Below are 23,865 nucleotides of genomic sequence, written 5' to 3' on the forward strand. Positions count from 1 at the left end.
ATCTGCCTCATTTTTTGTTACTCAGTTCCAAATAAGCTACTTTTAACTTTCTTGAAGCCATCTTCCTGTAAAGTGAAAGTGAAGTGAAAGTGAAGTCGCTCAGTCATGTCTGACTCTTTGCGACCCCATGAACCGTAGCCTACAACACTCCTCCGTCCGTGAGATTTTCCAGGCAAGAGTACTGGAGTGGATTGTCTTCCTGTAAACGTATATCTTATTCCTGAGTTTATCAACTTTAATTATAACTGTAGAAAATGAAGCTTGGATTGGCTTGACAGTAAACTGTTCATATTCAAATTGCCATCAAGTATCAGGCTTAATTTTTTGTGTGAGCAATATACAAGATTATCATTCAAAATCATGCCAACAAAATATCTAATATCATCTTTCTAAAGAAACAAATGGTCAGAATAATATTGCCTGAATATTGTGCCTGGTAGGTTTCTAAAACTGCTGTTGGAAAGAAATCATATGGAGAAAACATTACTAGTTATAAAAATGTAATCAAGAATTTGTTTAGGACTACTTTAAATGTTCAAATTAACATATCCAATTTCCGTGAAAAATGATATATTTTAGTAATATTTTGTGTAACCTGGTGGGCTACATCTGAAGGGAAATTATATGTCAAAGGATTTATAATGATATCCAAAGATATGTTACATTTTGGATAGGAAATATGAAAAAGAGTAGAGTTTTGTTATATTAACTATGAGAGGATTCTGCCATTTCACCCTTTAATAGGCAGAATTCTTAACAAGATACACTGTAAATAACACAAAGCAATGTAAATGACATTTGGAAATTTTTTTCCACCATTTTCTTTTTCCAACCTCTTTGTAATATTCAACTCAAACCCTGGGAAAAACTGTTTACCTATAGATTCACATTGCTCATTGAATAAGGTCTGGGTGACTCCTTAGGATAATCATCACCATAGTGTGTGATTAGCTTTATGGAAAAAAAACTACACACATTTACCCATCTATTACAGTCTATTCCATTTCATTTTTCCAGCGAAACAGGCACTGCAAAGAGGGAAAGGAAACATTTAGAGATAAAAAGAGAGAGTGAAGAAAGACATACCGAGTCAGGGGCCTCAGGTCTAGCTTCACATATAGGTATGAACTTTTTGTTTATTCATTCAGGAACTACTTTGCAGCTCCTGCCATTTGCCAGCTGAATGATAACCCTGAGGGTAGAATGGGGGAAATCAATAATTATACAAACAAGTATAAATCAATCACTCTGAAAAAAGACAAACAAGGAATCTTGTTAGGGAATTTGGGGACATTTACTCAAGGATGTATTATTTGAAATGCTGAAGGAGAGTAATACTGGATAAATAGGAAAAAAAAGAACAACAGCATCTTTTCTGAGAGAAGTCACAGCAAGGCAAAAGCTGTGTAAGTCAAGAGGAAGTATGGTCTGAAGAGAAACTGAAAAATGACCAAAGTCCCAGTATGGAGAAAGCACAGAGACAGAACACTGTGAACTGTGAACTGAGGCTCACATACAAAGCCAGAATAAGCAGAGCATTATAAAGCCTCATATGAATGACCTGTGGAGCTTTTGAATTCCAGTGATGGATAAATTACCTCCCTTACACACAGGCCAACTGGGCTTAGAATTCTTTTCACTGGACAATAAGGAATACTGATAAAGAGCTGATCGCCCATACTGCTAATCAGGAAGCAGAGATCTGGAGCAGGAATTTAGATGGTAGAAAAGCCACACAAAACAGTGTGGTTCCAAAAAGTCAATTTTTCATCTCTGTGCTGGTGTTGGGATATGCCCTCGGGTCATTAAAGTGGTGAACAGAACTGATTATCTGAAGAGAGATCTAGAGAAAAGCGATAATACCAAAATGACTAGTTGGTTTCTCCTAAATAATTTAGAAAGTTATATACAGACAGATTTCAGACCATTACAACAAATGACTTACTAATAGAGCGACCCAAAGGCTGGGTGGGCTTTCAAGGAGGAAGCCTGTTGCCATGCATGAGATGTAGAGACTTGACAGATGGATCAGATGCTTGAAGCTGATATGGTGGATTGGTATGCAGTAGCTGATTAGTTTTACCACTATGAGTTTTTTTTTTTTTTTATTACGCTATGAACATTTATTCTGTTTAATGGACAACATTTGTCATCTCAGTAGGTGGGAAACAGAACAGAAAAATGATCCTTGTTTGCCAAAAGTCAAGGCAAAGAACCATGTAGGACTCAAACCATAAAATTTTTGTCCTAGACAAAATTTTGGGTATATTTGAACATATATGAGGAGCTAGGCTACACACAGAGAAGGCAATGGCACCCCACTCAAGTACTCTTGCCTGGAAAACCCCATGGATGCAGGAGCCAGGAAGGCTGCAGTCCATGGGGTCACTGAGGGTAGGACACGACTGAGTGACTTCACTTTCACTTTTCACTTTCATGCATTGGAGAAGGCAATGGCAACCCACTCCAGTGTTCTTGCCTGGAGAATCCCAGGGATGGGGGAGCCTGGTGGGCTGCTGTCTATGGGGTCGCACAGAGTCGGACACGACTGAAGCGACTTAGCAGCAGCAGCAACAGCAGGCTACACTGTTTACTATTAAAGATTCTTTAGAAAGAACTTAATGTGAAACAAAGTTAGAAATTGAGGATTTCTAAAAATTATCTTTGCCCTATTTCAGGTACCTGATCCCTGCCTCTAACCTGGTCCAAATCCAACTCAAACCCTGTCAAGGAAGGGGAAAGCAAGAGCAGGGTAACTCTCTGACACCAAGCCTCCTCCTCCAATTCTTGAGTAGAATTCATGAAGATGCAAGGCCCATAATTCCAAGGAGCAGTAAAGAAGACACTTTCTATAGCCAAAAGTGAGATGGGTATAGTATAATACATTTACTGCTCCCATGAAGCACTTGAGCATGGCAAAGAATCTTCTATGGGGACAAAATGATGTGCTTGGGTGAACCAATAGTTAAAGACCAAAAAGGCAAGGGCATCAGTACATGCAGTTCATTTGTATTAACTAGTTACTACAGGCATCCATTTTGATTGTCTGTGCCTGTGACATTTCATTTCAAATGTTTCTAATGTATTTATAACTATCCTCCGTCACTACAGAAGTCAGTTGGACATCCGGCAACACACACCAGATTCCACCCTCCAATACACCAGTGTCACCAGCAAAGCCCATTAACAAACCCCGAGAAATAAAAATAAAATCTGGGTGATAAAGTCTAACCTTTCTCTTTCCTTTGCACTTAGTCTAGTTTCACTTGCTCATAGGGAGCCATGTGTAGCGGCCTCAAACCCAGCCCTTCAGATCAGGGTTCCTCCTGTAAAATGGCCGCTGTGCCCCACATAGCGCGCAGGGCAGGTGCAGATTCAAGATGGCAGCAGCCGGCCTTGTACAGAGACGCTGTAACCACACCGCAACCTACAGCCTGAGCAGCACAGCTGCACCAGCCCCATGAGAACCCCATCCTTTCCTTCCTCACTGATGGGATCCCTTTAGACCTTGAGGTCTAAAGTAGACCTCAAGGGCCTTTCTCTGGGCGAGTGTGTACTCTGGAGCTCAAGTCTGTCCATACCTCTCCAGTCTTTTATCAAAACTTTCCTTTGCTCCTGAACCAAACTTTTGTTTCACTTGCTTGGGTGATACTGCACAGAAGGACCCTCGTAGAGGACCAACCAACTGGAAAGGTTGGTGACATTAGTGTAAGTTCCCCTACTACAGGTGAAAGAATGAAAGAGTCTTTAAATGGAGACTACATGTCCATTACAAAGAATGGTAATCTTAAGTCCAGTTACAGAAAATTTATTACATTCTCCACACATCTGACTCTGTGGACTAAGTTCATGCATACATCAACATTGTCACAAACAGGAGAGTGTGCATGTGTAATATCATGTTGCTATTTCATTAGTGATTTTTTTCATGTAGATTCACTTTCTGTGACATCTATCAATGAGACAAGCAGTGCTAATTCAGGACTCTGTTTACTATGTCTACTAAAACAAAAATCTCTTTCCTCTTAGGAGAGGAAAAATTATTTGAGGAAAAGAAATTCAAAATATAAACTTATATAAGCAAGAGACAACAAAAATGCTGAATCCAAATCAACTTAAGAATTCTCACTGTAAACTATTTAGATGTCAAGACTCAGCAAGTCTTTACATCCTCAGCAAGGATGTTGCTTTTTACAAACTTTCCACCAACAGCTAAATTCTCACAGGCATCTCAAACCTAATAAACTGATCACCAGAGTAGAACAGCCTCACCATCATCCTTTCCAAAACTGACCATAGTCGCTGTAAGTCAGCCAGCATTGGCAAGTTGTTCCCTGCTTCTGAGCCTGGCTGTCAGAACCATTTCAACTAAAACACAAGGTAGGTACACGCATCTTTTTGTCCACATCTGGTTGGTCCCTACTACATACGTCCATGGTTTTTAACTTTGTTTTTCAGTTAAGTGCTAGGGAAGTAAGTGTGGAAACAAGCTCTACAGTCAAAGTCAAAATTGGAAGCTATTTGGTGAGGTTGGTGTTTTAGAAGTAAGGGTGGTAGGTGATCAGGGGAGCACAGAAAGTTGTATCCATCAATCTTGCTAATTTTATATCCATTACTTATTCCACCTTTGAAGCCACATTGTTGGGGGGCAGAACTAGGAATAGAATCCAAGTCTTTTGACATCAAATCGAGATTATTTCTATTGCACTAAACTGCCTTTAATCATGTTCAGCAATGTGGGATGTGGAAGTGACTTTGGGAAGCCTAAGAGAACGGATTCCTCACTCTGCCTGGTAACTTTTTCACCAAATGAACTGAAAATGCAAGAACGGTGGGTAAGACTAACTCAGCTAGTGGCAGATTAGTAAACCTACAAGTAACAAATGCACAGTGAAAAACAGATCTTATTACAGGGATTAATGTCCAAAGAGGCAGGGAAATTTGAAAAAAGTCATGTTGTATGTCTGTTTTATTACTCTTATTTTATACCAAAGTATCTCTCATGTTTATTTTCCCTTTCTCCAGAATGTCTCTTTCATATACATACATTTAAAGTTTTAATAGAGATAATACATAATTAGAGTCTCCTTTTTCTAAATCTGACACAGTTTATCTCTTTCTAGTCTTGAATTTGAAATGAGTCAGGGATTGATGTCAGTATAACACAGAAATTCCTTTGGTTCCTACATGAAATCTTCCATCTTATTGGTGTTTTGAAGTGATTGAGGCAAGTTTTTTTCACAATTCAAGAAAAAAACCTTAACAATATATGAAACCTTAACTGAAAAAAAAAAAAAAAACAAACACAAAAATTAAACATCTTGTAAGAGTGTCTTCTTTTAGTCAAATAGTGGCTGAACTGCCTCAGTTTCCATATCATTAAGCTATCTGGTGAGGCTATGAGTGCAGATAAAGAATCTGTGAAAGACGTATTCTCCCCTTGGTTAAAAAAAGGTGATTGATGAAAGCTACCCTTTCATTTTAATTTTGATGAAGTTGGCCTCTGCCAGAAGCAAATGCTGTTAGGGGTGCACGTACTGATGGCGGAAGCCTGAGCTGGGGTTTAAGGCCACTGGGGTCTACTGACTGTGATTGGAGATTTAACTGGTTAGTATTTTCTTACAGTTTTTATTGGTTTTTGTGTATGTGTGTGTTGGAGTGGGTTGCCATTTCCTTCTCCATGGGATCTTCCCGACCCAGGGATCGAACCCAGGTCTCCCGCATTGCGGGCAGACGTTTTACTGTCTGGGCCACCAGGGAAGCTCAACTTATATACTAGCATTTTTAATACTTTCCATCTAGCCCTATACTTTCCAAAGCCTGGTAATTTTTCAAGCACAATTTTTGCAGAATATGTGGCTTTTCAAGAATATACTATTATATACTTTTATAATAGACTACGCAGTCAAAGGCTTTGGTATAGTTTTTTGGTATATAAAACAGAGGTATATGTTTTCTGAATTCCCTAGCTTATTCTATGATCCAACAAATGTCGGTAATTTGATATTTTGTTCCTCTTCCTTTCCTAAATCCAGCTTGGACATCTGGAAGTTGTTGATTCACAAAATGCTAAAGCCTAGCATGCAAGGTTTTAAGCATGATGCTACTAGCATGGGAGATGAGTGCAAGCGTCTTAGGCTGAGTGGACCATAATAAGCTGTGGAAAGCTCTTTAAAAGATGGGAATACCAGACCATCTTACCTGTCTCCTGAGAAACGTGTATGCTGATCAAGAAGCAACGGTTAGAATCCTGTATGGGACAACTGATTGGTTCAAGACTGAGAAAGGAGTGTGACAGGGCTGTCTGTTACCCTGTTTGTTCAATCTATATGCTGAGCACATCATGAGAAATGCTGGGCGGGAATCACAATAGGTGGGAGAAACATCAACAACCTCAGACTGCAGAGGATACCACTCTAACAGCGAAGCAAAAAGAAACTAATGGGCTTCTTGAGGGTGAAGGAGGAGAGTGAAAGAGCTGGCTTAAAACTAAATATTAAAAAAACTAAGATCATCACATCCTGCCCCATTACTTCATGGCAAATAAAGGGGGGAAAGGTAGAAGTAGTGACAGATTTCCTTTTCTTGGGCTCTAAAATTGCTGCGAATGGTGACTATAGCCATGAATCAGAAGACATTTGCTTCTTGGCAGGAAAGCTGTGATAAACCTAGACAGTGTGTTGAAAAGCAGATATATTACTCTGCCGATAAAGGTCTGTTATAGCCAAGGCTATGATTATCCCAGTGGTCACCAACAGTTGTGAGAGTTGGACCGTAAAGAAGGTGGAGTGCTGAAGAATTGATTTCTTTGAAATAAGTTGCTGGAGAAAACTCCTAAGAGTTCTTTGACAGCAAGATCATCAAACCAGTCAATCTTAAGGGAAATCAACCCTGAATACTCATTGGAAGGACTGATGCTGAAGCTGAAACTCCAGTATTTTGGTCATCTGATGTGAACAGCTGACTCACTGGAAAAAGTCCCTGATGCTGGGAAAGATGGAGGGTAGAAGAAGAGGGCATCAGAGGATGCAATGGCTGGATGGCATCACTGATGCAATGGACATGAACTTGGGCAAACTTAGGGAGATGGTGAGGGTCAGAGAGGCCTGACCTGCTACAGTCCATGGGGTTGCAAAGAGTTGGAGACAACTGGGCAACTGAAAAACAACAAGAGAAAGACCACTGTTGCAGGTTAGACTGTCTGGAAAGCAGACTCTGAGATGGGATAGCGTGCAGAATGTTTATTACGGAGCACCTGTGAACAACACCAGTGGAAAGTGAGGGAAAAGTCAGCTGTGATGCAGGCTGAACAGCCTCGTCTGACCCCACTGAGTCGCTCTGGAGTGGAAGTGATCCTAGAGTGCTTATTCTTGGTCTGAAATGGCTAGGGCTTTCTCCCCTGCCCTTTATCAGTTATTCTGTGTGGGCCATCCCTTCCTACCACGAAGGGTATGACCTTGAATGAGGCCACTCTCTGCAGCTGGCACAGTTTCAGAAGGAGCTGACAGCTGGAGGTTGTCGAATGATAATATGCTCAGTGACTGATCATTAAGTCTTTCCTTGAGGAGGAACCTGGGCAACATCATCATGTCCACCACACCCTGAATTTTAAATAAAACTAGAGACTCCCACTCCCTGCTGCTGCTGCTGCTAAGTCGCTTCAGTCGTGTCCGACTCTGTGCAACCCCATAGATGGCAGCCCACCAGGCTCCCCCGTCCCTGGGATTCTCCAGGCAAGAACACTGGAGTGGGTTGCCATTTCCTTCTCCAATGCATGAAAGTGAAAAGTCAAAGTGAAGTCGCTCAGTCGTGTCCGACTTTTAGCAACCTCATGGTCTGCAGCCTACCAGGCTCCTCCATCCATGGGATTTTCCAGGCAAGAGTACTGGAGTGGGGTGCCATTGCCTTCTCCCCCATAATTACTGATTCTTTGGAATTTTGTCTTGGTGACGTAGCATTGAGATCTGCATCCACCTCTTTTATGGCTCTTTGATAGTCATGAAATTCTTGTTAAAGGCAAGATATCTCCAAGTACATACATGCATACAAGGTGTTTCAACATTAGCATTTGGAGTTTAGGAAACCTTTAGGGCTTCCCAGGTGGCACTAGTGGTAAAGAACTCGCCTACCAATGCAAGAGATGTAAGAGACACGGGTGCAATCCTTGGGTTGGGAAGATCCCCTAGAGGAGGGCGTGGCAACCCACTCCAGTATTCTTGCCTGGAGAATCCCATGGACAGAGGAGCCTGGCAGGCCCCAGTTCATAGGGTTGCAAAGAGTTGGACATGACTGAAGTGATTTAGCACACACACAAGAACATGTGCATTGATATATCTCTGTGTATATGGAACCTAGCATATCTCTCAGAGAAGGCAATGGCACCCCACTCCAGTACGCTTGCCTGGAAAATCCCATGGACAGAGGAGCCTGGAAGGCTGCAGTCCATGGGGTCGCTAAGAGTCGGACACGACTGAGCGACTTCACTTTCACTTTTCACTTTCATGCATTGGAGAAGGAAGTAGCAACCCACCCCAGTGTTCTTGCCTGGAGAATCCCAGGGATGGGGGACCCTGGTGGGCTGCTGTCTATAGCGTTGCACAGAGTCAGACATGACTGAAGCAACTTAGCAGCAGCAGCAGCATATCTCTATGACCTACAAAACACACCTTGTTACTGTGAGGCCTTTATTCCAGTGGGGAACTCAACTCTAGTGAGTTAGGTTGTCTTACATAAATAATTCCTTTTGCCCAGGTTATATAGGGAGGACTTAGCATCTAGAAGGGGCCCTGAACTTTAAATGCCCAAAAAGGCAAAGCAGATCATTTTAACTTGTGAAGCTCTCTTTCTTTGGAATGGAGAGTTGTAAAGATAATTCAGGTTAGGTTCATTTGTGGCCTGAGGGGAGAATGAGGCCAAGTACAGAGGCAATTGGACATGAGATCTAGAGAACTGATATGTTCTTCGAGCCTTGTATTTAGCTGTCTGAATGTTTGTTGTGTGAGTAGATTCCCTTTTCTATTAAATACTTGAGCTATTTTGAGCTAGGTTTCTGCTGTTGACTACTGCTTTGGAATTAATCAGCATCCTCTACTCCTAAGGTGGTATAAGTAGGGTCATCTATTTACTCTAAACCATGATACACATACCTGCTAAAACAGGACTTAGTTTAGAAAACAGAAAGGATATACTTTATTTTCTATACCAGATTAACATTTTATCAGAAGGGAATAATCCAAGTGGAAAAATATACCCATCAGACCAGCCAGTAAATCTGGAGAGATTTAAGCTCTGATCAGGCTTCCCCAATGGCTCAGTGGTAAAGAATCTTCCAGCAATGCAGGACATCTGGGTTCGATCCCTGGGTTGGGAAGATCCCCTGGAGGGGAAAATGACAACCCACTCCAGTATTCTTACCTGGAGAATAACATGGACTGAGGAGCCTGGCAGGATATAGCCTGAAGGGTCACAAAGAGTTGGACATGAGTGCAGCAACTGATCAATGCGTGCAAGCTCTGATCAGATTCAGTTTTATTCCACATGCAGGATCTGGGAAAGGAGCTCAGGGAGCATTGATAGAGGAAGACATACACATCTCCTATCTTTCAGTTCATTCTCCCCAATTTGACCTGTAAGTTCAATGTAATTCTAGTGGAAAATCCCAACAGTGATTTTACACTGACCAGCTGATTTTGCACTGTATATGGGAAAGGGTGAAGAATGCTGAGACAACTGCAAAGAAGAAAGCAGATACCACATAAAAACTTATTACAACATTGTAGTAATTAAGAGTAAATCATTGAAAGGATAGAGACAGAACAGAGCCATCTATTCTCTTTATAAACTTTGAGCTAATTTTAGATTTACAGTAAAGTTGTAAAATAATACAAAAGGAATTATCTTATATCTAGTAGCCCACATCCCCAAATATTACCATTTCATGATTGACTTTTAAAATAAACTCTTAAGTTTGATATGTTAAATTGTTTTGTTCAAATCTGTGGTGATTTTTCCTATTATGTGACCTTAAAAGCTTTTCTTTGTGTTTGTTAATCAGTCATCAGTTGTATTTTCTCCTTTGCAGATTTTTTCTTGATAACTTTCAATCTTCAGAGTTTGTGTTTTACCTATAAATGTCTGAACTTTAATATTTTAAATACATTGTCACACTGGTACAAATATTTTAATTGGTTAACTTTTAATTTTTGATCTAATAGTTTAAATTTTTAACTGTTTAAAAACCTGTTCACATTTTGAGAGCCATTTTGCTTGCAATGGTGACATATTCTACTCTCTGAGAATATATTTTTAATTCTAAAAAGAGCCAGAAACCATTCATAGCTAATTCAGGTAACCAGAGTATAGGTACACAAATATCATTTTGGTAAGAAAATGAACAAATTGAAAAACAAAAGCATTAGCCACCTGTGATAATATGGTAACATTATGATTTTCTTGTGTGATCAAGAAACTTCTCAAAAGCCTACTTCAAAAGCATTTTTTAAATGGCAGCATCAGTTGGATTATATGAGCTCATATGGAAGTTAATTTGAAGGATGAAGAAAGAAGTTATTCCCCATTTTGGCTTCCATGACATAATGAAAGGGCACATGGAGTGGAAGAAAGGCTCTGCAGAGAGATTCCACAGAGCTCTGTTAGCACCAGTCACCATTAACAGGCATAATCATTGGCAAGTTTCATATTCCTCCACTCATTCAACAAATACTTGTTGAGTGGTTACTATGTGTTGAGCTATGTCTTAAGTGCTGGAGATATGTTAATAAACCAAACAACTGACAAACTCTGGCTTGCAGAATTTGTTTTAATGGGGAGAGGCCAAGAAACGAAATAACCAATGAGATAGTAGGTTAGAAGATAAATTTATTCCATGTACTAGTTAAGTAGAGAAGGGGTCTCAGGAGTGTAGGAGTGGAGAGAAAAGATATTTGCAATTTTAGGTAGGTGGTCAGAGAAAGCAATGGCACCCCACTCCAGTACTCTTGCCTGGAAAATCCCATGGGTGGAAGAGCCTGGTAGGCTGCAGTCCATGGGGTTGCGAAGAGTCGGACACGACTGAGTGACTTCCCTTTCACTTTTCTCTTTCATGCATTGGAGAAGGAAATGGCAACCCACTCCAGTATTCTTGTCTGGAGAATCCTAGGGACAGGGGAGCCTGGTGGGCTGCCATCTGTGGGGTTGCACAGAGTCAGACACGACTGAAGCGACTTAGCAGCAGCAGCAGCAGTAGCAGCAGCAGGTAGGTGGTCAGGGAAGACCTTATGGAGAAAGTGACAGTCAAGCCTAAAGTCTGAAGCAGGTGACAGAAAAAGCCTGGTTGCTATCTGGAGAAAAGCATACTAGTCAGAGAGAAGAAGAATGTCCCTGGGGAGGGCTGGTGCCTGAGATATGTTAGGAAGAGAAAGTGGCTACTGTGGCTGAGCAGAGGATGAAAGAGAGAAGAGCAGCAGCTGAGAAGCTGAGAAAGGTGACAGGAGAGAGGAGGGCAGATTACATAAAGGCCTGAAGGCCACTCCGAGAAGAGAATTTTGACTTTCATTTTAAGAGAAAGTAAAGAATCTGCCTGCAACGTAGGAGTCACAGGTTAGATCCCTGGGTCAGGAAAAGATCCCTTGGAGGAGGGCATAGCAACCTACTCCAGTATTCTTACCTGGAGAATCCCATGGACAGAGGAGGACATAAAATAAATTCTTAAACTGCTATTTATATTTCTTAAAATGTTCATAAAAGTATAGTGTTATAGAAATGTAAAGTGCATGATCAGAAGGAATGAACATATGTGCTGGAACAGGGACCAAGAGTACAGTCTAACTGTGAGACTCTTATCTGAAAATGTATACGAAGGTTCATTGTTATCTGAAAAGCTTGGACAAAATATTAAAGGTTTGCAGCTGACAGATAACCCATTCCATGTGGGTGTGTTAAAGGTTTTGCCTACCCAAATATTGAATAGTTCATAGACAATGATTTTCTCAAACTTCATTAGAAATCCAATTAAATATAGCTAGAGAGAAAGCTTTCCTCATAGCTCAGTCAGTAAAGAATCCACCTGCAATGCAGGAGATGTGGGTTCGATTCCTGGGTCAGGAAGATCCCCTGGAGAAGGAAATGGCAACCCACTCCAGTATTCTTGCCTGTAAAATCCCATGGACAAAGGAGCCTGGTGGGCTGTCAGCTGCATACTTTAATAGCTCGAGAACCAAGGGATTAAAATGTCTGGGAAAAGCATATAGTATCCCTTTAGGCCAGAATGGAATCTATTACCTAAAAAGTAGCCTTAACTCTATATATCTAAGGCCTTAAATATTCTAGAAGTTAGAGGAACAAGCACATACTAAGCATATAGTAGGCCAGGCACTTTGCTAGGTGCTTACATATGGCCTCTTATGTCATCCTCATAACTCATTGGAGTGTTTTTAATCTCATTTCATGTGTGTGGCAACAGACTCACTGAGGGAAACACTCACTGAGGGAAGTACCCTGTACTGACGAGGGTAATACAGATAGTGATGAGGCAGTAGGTTTAAATTAGTCTGCATGCATGCACACAAGACTGATCTTTTTTGCTGTATCATATAAATGAATTATGCAGGACTCCATGGCTCCAAAGGACTTAAAAGTCAATGCTGGGAGACAGTGTGGATGGATGACCCTGGGGGTGGATCTCTCAGATGTGAGCAGTTGTGGTTTCCATACCTGGTCATGCATTAGAATCACCAGGGATATCTGTTCAGTTCAGTTGCTCAGTCTTGTCCGACTCTTTGTGACCCCGTGAATCGCAGCATGCCAGGCCTCCCTGTCCATCACCAATTCCCAGAGTCCACCCAAACCCATGTCCATTGAGTCAGTGATGCCATCCAACCATCTCATCCTCTGTCGTCCCCTTCTCCTCCCGCCCTCAATCTTTCCCAGTATCAGGGTCTTTCCCAATGAGTCAGCTCTTCACATGAGGGGGCCAAAGTATTGGAGTCTCAGCTTCAGCATCAGTCCTTCCAATGAACACCCAGGACTGATCTCCTTTAGGATGGACTGGCTGGATCTCCTTGCAGTCCAAGAGACTCTCAAGAGTCTTCTCCAACACCACAGTTCAAAAGCATCAATTCTTCTGCGCACAGCTTTCTTTATAGTCCAACTCTCACATCCATACATGGCCACTGGAAAAACCATAGCCTTGACCAGATGTACCTTTGTTGGCAAAGTAATATCTCTGCTTTTTAACATACTGTCTAGGTTGGTCATAACTTTCCTTCCAAGGAGTAAGTGTCTTTTAATTTCATGGCTGCAATCACCATCTGCAGTGATTTTGGAGCCCAGAAAAATAAAGTCAGCCACTGTTTCCACTGTTTCTCCATCTATTTGCCATGAAGTGATGGGACCAGATGCCATGATCTTTATTTTCTGAATGTTGAGCTTTAAGCCAACTTTTTCACTCTCCTCTTTCACTTTCATCAAGAGGCTCTTTAGTTCTTCTTCACTTTCTGCCATAAGGATGGTGTCATCTGCATATCTGAGGTTATTGATATTTCTCTCGGCAATCTTGATTCCGCTTGTGCTTCCTCCAGCCCAGTGTTTCTCATGATGTACTCTGCATATAAATTAAATAAGCAGGGTGACAATATACAGCCTGGACGTACTCCTTTTCCTATTTGGAACCAGTCTGTTGTTCCATGTCCAGTTCTAAGTGTTGCTTCCTGACCTGCATATAGGTTTCTCAAGAGGCAGGTCAGGTGGTCTAGTAGTCCCATCTCTTTCAGAATTTTCCACAGTTTATTGTGATCCACACAGTCAAAGGCTTTGGCATAGTCAATAAAGCAGAAATAGATGTGTTTGTGGAGTGCAGGTAGCTGAGACAGCGCACCAGGGATATAAAAACATTTATTTTGGAAAAGGCATGCAGGTGACTTCTATGTAGGCAGCCTGTCACTGGCCCTCCCTTCCATTCATGGAGAGGATCTCAGAATGAGAGATAGGACAAAAAGTAATAACTGGAAATAGAACCTATGGGTAGCAACCTGAAACTCATTGGCCATTGAGCCTAAAATGATCTGGGCTTCCTGAGATTTGTGTCAAACAAGTCTTAAATTGTGTTTCTAAACAACTAATAATTTTGAAGGACTGAGGTGTCATTCCCTGCATTATGAAAGCTTCCTGGAATCATAGAAAACTAGAGGTGGGACGTCAGAGGTTTGCCCCCCACCCACACCCCTTTGTGAGCAGAGGGGACTGAGACGCTGAGGGATAAATGACTTGTCCAATGTTATAAGAACCCATGTCTGAGTCTTAGTCCAGCACTCTTCCTGCCAAGCAATTCTGCCTCCCAAAATATTTTTCTCAATGTTGTCAGTCATCCTACTGATAAACTTAGCATTCCCTGGGTTTCATATGAATGTCCAAGTTTTGCCTACCTATGACTGTCCTCACAGACTCTCAATATTGAAAAGATATTTCCTGGCTATACTGTTTTAATGATTTAGGTTTTTGAAAGCATAAGACCCTAGCTTGGTTTAAATGTCAGGACTTTCCTGTATTTCATTTTCATTTTTAAAGGTTATTTTAATATGAATTTGTTGGCGGGGGGTGGGGGGGTGGGGGCAGGAAGGGAGTAGAGAAAGCAGGCTCTTTCCTATTGGTTTCTTTAATGCAGCAAACCTTCCTTCAGGCCTCTTCATTTGCCTCTCAGACATAAATTTTAAACAAACCATATTTTCTCATTTGCTCCCCCTTACATTTATTCCAAAACATTTTGGAAAGAAAAATGAAGGGAATATTTGCCGCACCTAAAGGAGCCTGGTGGGCTACAGTCTAAGGGGTCACCAAGGAGTTGGACACGACTTAGCAACTAAACAACAACCCACTCTCCTGAGCCCTCCACAGCCTACTCTTGTACTTTACACCTCAGTTCCAGTAGCTGCTCCTCTAGGGAGAATATCCTCTCTCTGCCAGAAATAACCAAAACAAGGAACAGTAGACACAAGCCTCTGACAAGGAGAAAGTAATTGCACTAGAGCCCGTCATCAGCCTGGGCCAGCTGCCACTCAATCTGTTTTCCCTTTTCACTTCCTTTCTTTGTTGATATTGAGCCAAAGAATCAGGCCATCTTCCTTCTGGTGAGTCTTCAACTATGTAGACAGATGTGAGTTATAGGATTTCAGCCTTCAGATGTGAGTTATAGGATTTCAGGGGACGGGTCCTATTTATAAGGTAAAAATTAAATCTTTTAATGCCTTTCATCTTTCTTAAAATAGTGTTCCTTTCCTTCAAAATGCCAAGGAATTACTTTTTTAAGAGGAAAATATATTGGAATATCTAGGCTAGGATCTCGTTGCTGCTGCTGCTAAGTCGCTTCAGTCGTGTCCGACTCTGTGCGACCCCATAGACGGCAGCCCACCAGGCTCTCCCAACCCTGGGATTCTACAGGCAAGACTACTGGAGTGGGTTGCCATTTCCTTCTCCAATGTATGAAAGTGAAAAGTGAAAGTGAAGTCACTCAGTCGTGTCCGACTCCTAGCGACCCCACAGACTGCAGCCCACCAGGCTCCTCCATCCATGGGATTTTCCAGGCAAGAGTACTGGAGTGGGGTGCCATTGTCTTCTCCTCATTAGATGGCTGTAATTCTGGTTGGGCTACTGCCCTTTGACTATTTCTGAGGCTGTCACTCCCATTTAATTAAAAGTTATTGAGGCCCTACTTGTCATGGGATTCTTTGCTTGAAACTTTACTGTAAAAACCCCTGGGGGGTGGGGAGCAGGAACTGAGGAATTCTAATAAATACAATAAAAATTCAAAATTTAAAAAAATCATTAGGCAGAAGTCTCTGATTAAACCTTATCTAAAGGATGAATTTAAATTTAATGAAATGAGATATTTTAAAGTAAAGTAATATGACTTCATATTTCAATTAGGACTATTTCCTTGGACTCAGCATCACAATGTTAAGTTGCAGAAGAAATGATGGAGCCTAGGACTTTGGAGGAATGTGGTATTAAGAGACAGAGTCCCGAAGGAAATAATATGGTTCTGTTTTTCCAGCCTCTTTTTCTACCTCACCTATACATGATTTAATCTAAATCCTTGTGTGCCTAGATTTCATCTCCTCTCCTTAGGACCACCCTCAGCAAACCTATGAAGTAGACATTACTTTGTGATGTGTTCTCTTACGACAAGCAACTAGCATTTTCACATCCTTCAACTGCACTCACAAACCCATTTCCCTAAGAATCTGGCAAGCGTGTGCTCTGTCTGCTATTCTCGCATATGAGCAAAGCTATACTTTGGAAAGAGAATGGAGTACTGCTCTCACCTTCTCCATAAGCTGTGGGTCAACTTGAGAAGAGGTAGACCCGGAGTGAGTGTTGGGTATAGTGATGGAACAGAGCTTAGAAACCTACCAGGCAGCATCCAAGGAAAAAACTGAAAGCAAGCCTGGTAAACTAGACAAAACGGTCATGATTCCAAAGAGGGTGATGAGTGGAAGAGTGCCATCCAGGTAGGAGGCAACAGGGAAGCTGGAGCCTGGGAAGCCGCCTGAGAAATATAGGGTTCAAAACATAAAGTGGGAGATGGGACCTAGGATAAAGCAAAGCACGGATGTTCTGAGGGTCTCTATGGGTAGGGAGGTGTCCTTAAGTGTCTACGTGGCTCATCCTATCTATTACTTCTGTGTTGATAATTAAACTATAAACCCTCAGATCCAAAACCCGTCTTTCCATATTTTACTCTGTGATGCCAGGCTGGGGTCCTACTGACTACATTGCTCTGTTGCCAGTTGTTTCCCTATTATGCTCAGCCTGGATCATATGATACTACCAGGCAGCTATCTGGGAAAATGATACCACTTCTTTGAGTCTCAGCTATCAGGCATAAAGTAGGGATAACAGCCACATCACTGGGCCATCACTATTAAATGAGCCCACTCAGCCAATTCCATAGTAAGGACTTAGTACATAGAGAGAAAAGGGCTTCCCAGGTGTCACAGTGATAAAGAATCCACCTGGCAATGCAGGAGATGAAAGTTCGATTCCCTGGGTTGGGAAGATACCCTGGAGGAGGAAATGGCAACCCACTCCGGTATTCTTGCCTGGGAAATCCCATGGACAGAGGAGCCTGGCAAGCTGCAGTCCATGAGGTCACAAAGAGTTGGACATGACTGAGCATGCACACACACACACAAAATATTTTAAATCCATGTTTAATACAAAGAATTGGTTAACAGGACATTGGAGGACTGGAAAAGTCAAGCAAGACACTGAGGTAACACAGAAATGGCAAGGAGCAGCTCCCATCCTAGGCAAGGGAAATAAAAGGAAGAGGCTGAGGTTATTAGAACATAGAAGCTTGGAAGCAGGGAACTGGGACCCAGTTTTATGTGGAAAGGACATTGGGTGCCCCAGAGAAATGTGGTTGAAAAAATGAAATCAACTGCCACTGCTGGGATGGGGCTGCTGCTGGGTAAGAGTGAAATGATGTTTTCCTTTTCACTTCTACTGTTAGGAAGCTCAGAGTCCAGCGGGTAGCTCACCATCAGCAAATGAGCAGGATTTTGTGGCATTACAGCTGCAGGGATTTTTCTTGCCTTGCTTTGTCTGTGATCATTCCATTTCAACATATTTCACATTACATTATGTATTTTGTAAATCTCAATCTTTTGAAGATCCTAGAAAACCCACTCCAGTATTCTTGCCTGGAGAATTCCATGGACAGAGGAGCCTGACAGGCTACAGTCCCTGTGGTCACAAAGAGTCAGACACAACTGAGTGACTATCACTCACTCAGAGTATTTCTACCTGCATCTATATGACCTTCAACTGCATCTTCATCAATTTGTTTACCTAAGTCTTCCTACCTCCATTTATACTTCATTTCTATTGCTGTGTGCACCTCATCTATTCCTCTCTATACTTGATCCACATCTCTAACTACAGGGAGACAGGGACAGTTCACTCTTTGTGTGTTTTTAACCCAAATTTGAATATGAAAGAGTAATTAGGAAGTTTTTAACGTAAAGACAGCTCACATCTGCTCTTCAACCTCCACTGTTTGCATAGCCTGGCATTGACAGAGGTACTAATAGGCCTGTGATACAGAACCCGAAACTTTAAAAGTTCTAACCCATCAAGAAATCTCATTCATCATTTCATTTTTGGGGAAAGGATATAAAAAATGAAATGTCAGAGCTATAATGTCAGGACCATTTAAAATGTCAAGTGCTTGTTGTTGCATAGCCTGGCTGTCTGCTGTTCTGATCAAACCTCCAACTGGCATAATAATTACAGATGATGCATCGAATTTTCATGCACAACTGGACCCAGATTTATAACAAATCAGATGGAAACATTCTCATTGCCCAGTCGGAAATTTTCTCCTTTTACTACATAGTTTAAGACTTTTCCTTTGGAGCAGAACATTATTACTGATTCAAGACAGTGTTCAGGGTAAGGAATAAGAAAGAAGGGCAGGAAAAAAAAGCTTTTCAACAGACCAGAACTCAGTCATTTATAATATACAGATGAAACAAGAACCAAGAGGCAGCAAATACATATGTCAAATGCATGTTTAATCTAAGAATGTTAAATTGTTGAGATACTGTCTGAATAATCCAGTTCTATAAGATGCAGACTAATTTAGGTGGGCAAGAAAACATACATGCAAGCTCCAGTTTGCACTGATAGCCATGGAGGCAATCCTTCAGTTTAATCATGTTCTAATATGTAGACAGAGGTCTGATGCATAAACAGAAGCAACAGTGCTTCTTTTTAGAATCTTTATGAGAGTTCTCTGTGGAACTTAAGTGGGTTATTCATAAGTGGTTACCAATGATAATAAAAACATGTAATCAATAGCAGGTACATGCAGAAAATCACATTTCTTCTCCACTGAGAGTTTTCAATCCACCAAAAGCTGAGTGCTTTGCTTTGCATACATTCCACAGTTTCTCAACTTTCACTGTCCCTATACCATTCTTGTCAATTGGTTTAGAAGAAGCCTTTCTCCAGTGTCTGGCTATTTCCCACCACAGATTACTTTCAGTACATTGGAAAAGTCAAAGCTCTTGGAAACAATTTCCAGAAGGCCCTGATCTTTTTCCGTGCCATTGATAAATCCTTCCAAAGTCAATTCTCCCAGAAAATAAGAACAATTAGCAAAAGGCTTTGTCTACACCACTCACTAACATACAATATATTCACTGGCATTTTTATTGGTATTCTTAGATCCTTTCATCTCAGACTCTTAATTCCTTGAATACCCTTCCATAGAAAGCATTCAATGCTAGGGTTGTTAGGTGAAAATACAGGTGACAATCTCTTTTCAAGTTGAGAACATCAGGTAATATATAATACCTGTGTTCACACATAAATTTTTAACATCTTTATACAGTATTGATTATTCGACCTTCAATCCTGAAGAAAGGCAATGCCAAAGAATGCTCAAACTACCGCACAATTGCACTCACCTCACATGCTAGCAAAGTAATGCTCAAAATTATCCAAGCCAGGCTTCAGCAATACATGAACCATGAACACCCAGATGTTCAAGCTGGTTTTAAAAAAGGCAGAGGAACCAGAGATCAAATTGCCAACGTCTGCTGGATCATCAAAAAAGCAAGAGAATTCTGGAAAAACCTCTATTTCTGCCTTATTGATTATGCCAAAGCCTTTGACTGTGTGGATCACAATAAACTGTGGAAAATTCTGAAAGAGATGGGAATACTAGACCATCTGACCTGCCTCTTGAGAAATCTGTATGCAGGTCAGGAAGCAACAGTTAGAATTGGACATGGAACAACAGACTGGTTCCAAATAGGAAAAGGAGTACATCAAGGCTGTATATTGTCACCCTGCTTATTTAACTTCTATGCAGAGTACATCATGAGAAATGCTGGGCTGGAGGAAGCACAAGCTGGAATCAAGATTGCTGGGAGAAATATCGATAACCTCAGATATGCAGATGACACCACCCTTATGGCAGAAAGTGAAGAGGAACTCAAAAGCCTCTTGATGAAAGTGAGAGAGGAGAGTGAAAAAGTTGGCTTAAAGCTCAACATTCAGAAAACGAAGATCATGGCATCCGGTCCCATCACTTCTTGGGAAATAGATGGGGAAACAGTGGAAACAGTGTCAGACTTTATTTTTGGGGGCTCCAAAATCACTGCAGATGGTGATTGCAGCCATGAAATTAAAAGACGCTTACTCCTTGGAAGGAAAGTTATCACCAACCTGGATAGCATATTCAAAAGCAGAGACGTTACTTTGCCAACAAAGGTCCATCTAATCAAGGCTATGGTTTTTCCAGTGGTCATGTATGGATGTGAGAGTTGGACTGTAAAGAAAGCTGAGCACCAAAGAATTAATGCTTTTGAACTGTGGTGTTGGAGAAGACTCTTGAGAGTCCCTTGTACTGCAAGGAGATACAATCAATCCATCCTAAAGGAGATCAGTCCTGGGTGTTCATTGGAAGGAGTGATGTTGAAGCTGAGACTCCAATAATTTGGGCACCTGATGTGAAGGGTCATTGGAAAAGACCCTGATGCTGGGAAAGATTGAGGGCGGGAGGAGAAGGGGACAACAGAAGATGAGATGGTTGGATGGCATCACTGACTCAATGGACATGAGTTTGGGTGGACTCCCAGAGTTGGTGATGGACAGGCAGGTCTGGCGTGCTGCAGTCCATGGGGTCACAAAGAGTCAGACACGGCTGAGCGACTAAAGTGAACTGAACTGAATCTTGAACATATGGCCAAGTCATAGGGGCATGAAAACTGCTGATTTCTAAGATCAGAAGGAAATGACTGTTCGCAAGGCTGTTTTTAACATTCTTCTCCCTGAGGAAATGACTTCAAGGACTATCCAAAGCTGTACAGGAGGCTAAACATTTATTCAATCACCAGTTTTGTAGTTCTCTCCTTTTCTGATTTTATATTTCTCATTGTGTCACCTTGACTTAAGCCTTAGGTCTACACTGACCAGCTTTTCCCATTAGCTACAAAACTATTGATTTATACCCATGTGTACCAGCTGCTGTGTTTTCCACCACCTTCAGCCCACAAGACAAACTTTTCAACGTTGGACGGTGGGGGGTGGAGGAGAGGTTCTCTGTCGACTTAAGTCATTTGGATTATACTAATGGGTATATTCAGGTTGAAAAGCACAGATGAATTTCCAAATCTCAAGGAGATTGTACTTTAGAGTGTGTGTCTTGGTGGGAGGTCAGTCAAAGTCAAGTGAAGTTACATTGAGTAACTTACTAGGGAATATGCACCTGAGGCAGAAAGTCAGCAGGAATCGAAAGCACGTGTTTAACTGTTCAGTTCAGTTGCTCAGTTGTGTCCGACTCTGTGTGACCCCATGGACCGCAGCATGCCAGGACTCTCTGTCCATCACCAACTGTACCTGTCCTTTAATGGACGAAGACAAATATCTAATGACCACAATTGTGGCTCAAATACAAACAAGTATAAATCACATTTTTATAATATCTTTTCCTTTTGGTTTCCATGGCAAAATAAGATTTCTTTAAAGAAAGAAATCTAATCTTTGTTCCTTTATGTTTTCTTATGCCAAAGAAGTCTGTGCAAAATCCCAGTAACAGCAGGTAGGATCAAAATTCCCTATGCATCCTAGGAAAGTGCAACTGTGGAACAAACCAAAGAAAAGGAAGGAAATCTGAAACTCCAAAGGAGAAGTAAGTGTGCAATGGGGAAGTCACATGCTGTAGTGGTCATAAATAAGAAGGTCTCCTTTGCAAAGGGAAAACACAGCTGCTAGGTTTACAACCCAAAAGGCTTTTCAGATTTCTAGGGGCTCAGTATGACCGCAAGAGAGGTGGGAGTGGAGATAGGGAGCTGAAATCTGTTTTGACCACTCAACTGTAACAACACTTCTCCATTATCACTGTAGGCCATAGAAGAAGCCAAGAGGTCGAAAAGTTGAACAAGACTGAGCAACTAAACACAGGATATAGTAGCATATGTTAAAAAGCCATGCAAGTTACTGATGTGGAAATGAGAAAAAAGATGAAATACTTATGGCATTTAAAAAATTGGCAATGTAACTGACATATTACCTTAAGGGGTGCAACAAAACTTGATGTAACAAAGTAAGTTTAGTCAATACCTATCACCTTACCTAGTTACAACTTTTCTTGTCACAACTTTTAAGATTTACTCTTAAGATGGAATTTTTCACTGCTGTTATGCTTTTCAAAATACCTAAGAATTCTGCATATTTGCTTTTTTCATGTTATCTAACCCACTCACCAAAAACATTCTCCCTTCCAAATTAAGCCAACCTCTACCAGAAGCAACTTAAATGATATTTACTATTTCTAACATACTTATCTTGAAGTTTTCCTCACTCTGTTCCTCCTAAGACTGAGCATTCAAACATACATCGAGCCTTACTACAGTTGCCATTGCCTGCACTGCATGGCTTCACCAGCACGGCCAACCAGGGCTGCAAAGGCGGGAGGTGCTCAGAAAACCTCAGCTGATGAATTGCTTTCCTTTATCTGAGATTCTTAAACATTACTTCCTGGTCCTCTTTGATTTGTCTGTGGATTTATGCCCAAACAAAGTAAAAAGATGGATCTGTGTCTCCCTGGAAAGGATTGCCTGTGCAGGTCCAGAAATTTCCTATCAAAAGATCAACCAGTCATGAGTCTAAGTTGATGAGAAATGACCAAGCCAGAGCTCATGGGACTCAGGACCTAAATAAAGCTTTGAGCTTTTAATTTTTGTTTTCTATTTAGAAACACATTAATCTTTGTGGCATATAATTCAGAAATCGCACAATTTTATATATTGAAATATACATAATACACAGAATGTATAGCCACATTATATAGGGCTGTTTGGGACCCTGAAGGTGAGTGTTACGGGTGCTTTTCCATCATCACTCATGACCAGGTTCAGTGGTTTTATTGGCGATAGGACAGTGATCCATGAATATTTAGTCTTGTTTCTGGAATCCGGTTGTTTTGCTGGTATTTCTGGATCATGTCTTTCTTCCCATTAATATCTTAAGTGTCTATAAGCCCAAAACTGCCTCTTCCTTCCAAAATATCAAAATGTACTGACTATGCCCCCATTAGCATTTTTTTTTCCCTCTAAAGAAGTCAGGTTGGTTAGAAAAGAAACCAACCAGTGTCAAGGAATTGCTTTTCAATTCTTTCTAATAAGAACATGAAATTTTGTGCTGGGGCTGGGAAATTGGCAAAGATGGAATTGCAGTCTCAGGAGGTGAGAAAAAGTGACACAAGTTCTGTGTTCATTACAAGGTGGCACTAGAAGCATTTAGTAGTATTTTATAGCTGAGTGTTATAAAAAAGCTGCAATTTTTTGTCTCATATAAAGAAACTTGATTTCCCTATTATTTCCTGGTAGTTCCCAGTTTCCCAGTTTGCTTCCAGTGTTCCAGTCTAGAAACTGGTCTTTCTGGTTAGTCACTCAATAAAAGGTCTTCATGTCCCTGTTTTCATTTACCCCACATTACCTCCTTACTAACCACCCTCTCATTTTCTCTCTGGCTTCATTCTGTTTCTTTTCACTTTCACAGTTTATTATTAGCCACTTAAGTCTCGTTTATCCCTGGGCTATTTGGTACTTTGTTGTCTGGACAGTTTCTGCACTTGTGGTTGTGAACAAGTGTCTATAAATCTTCCTAAATCATGTCAAGAATGAGTGCTAAGAGGCACATGGTAGCATGCCGATTGCTATTCTTCCTGAAGTAAGGGCTGCAGAATTCCATGCTTGATCGTTTATCCTGACTTGTCTTGCTGTCCCTTCTGTTTTCATTCTTCAGTGATATTGAATATTGAGCTTCGATTTTCCATCTTTGTGATTCTCTTCAAAATCT

At 41.1% G+C, this 23,865-nt stretch overlaps 1 protein-coding gene across 1 annotated transcript in view; it reads right to left on the reverse strand.

Moving 5' to 3' along the window:
• Positions 1 to 1,086: 1,086 nt before the first annotated feature.
• Positions 1,087 to 23,865, reverse strand: part of GUCA1C (guanylate cyclase activator 1C) — a 57,229-nt gene continuing 34,450 nt past the window's right edge. Inside the window, exon 2 of the transcript XR_006640961.1 lies at positions 1,087 to 1,192. The gene's annotated coding sequence lies outside the window, so the exon portion shown is untranslated. The remainder of the gene's footprint in view (positions 1,193 to 23,865) is intronic.

This window comes from Bubalus bubalis, chromosome 1 (assembly GCF_019923935.1).
Source record: "Bubalus bubalis isolate 160015118507 breed Murrah chromosome 1, NDDB_SH_1, whole genome shotgun sequence".
Lineage (NCBI taxonomy): Eukaryota > Metazoa > Chordata > Mammalia > Artiodactyla > Bovidae > Bubalus > Bubalus bubalis.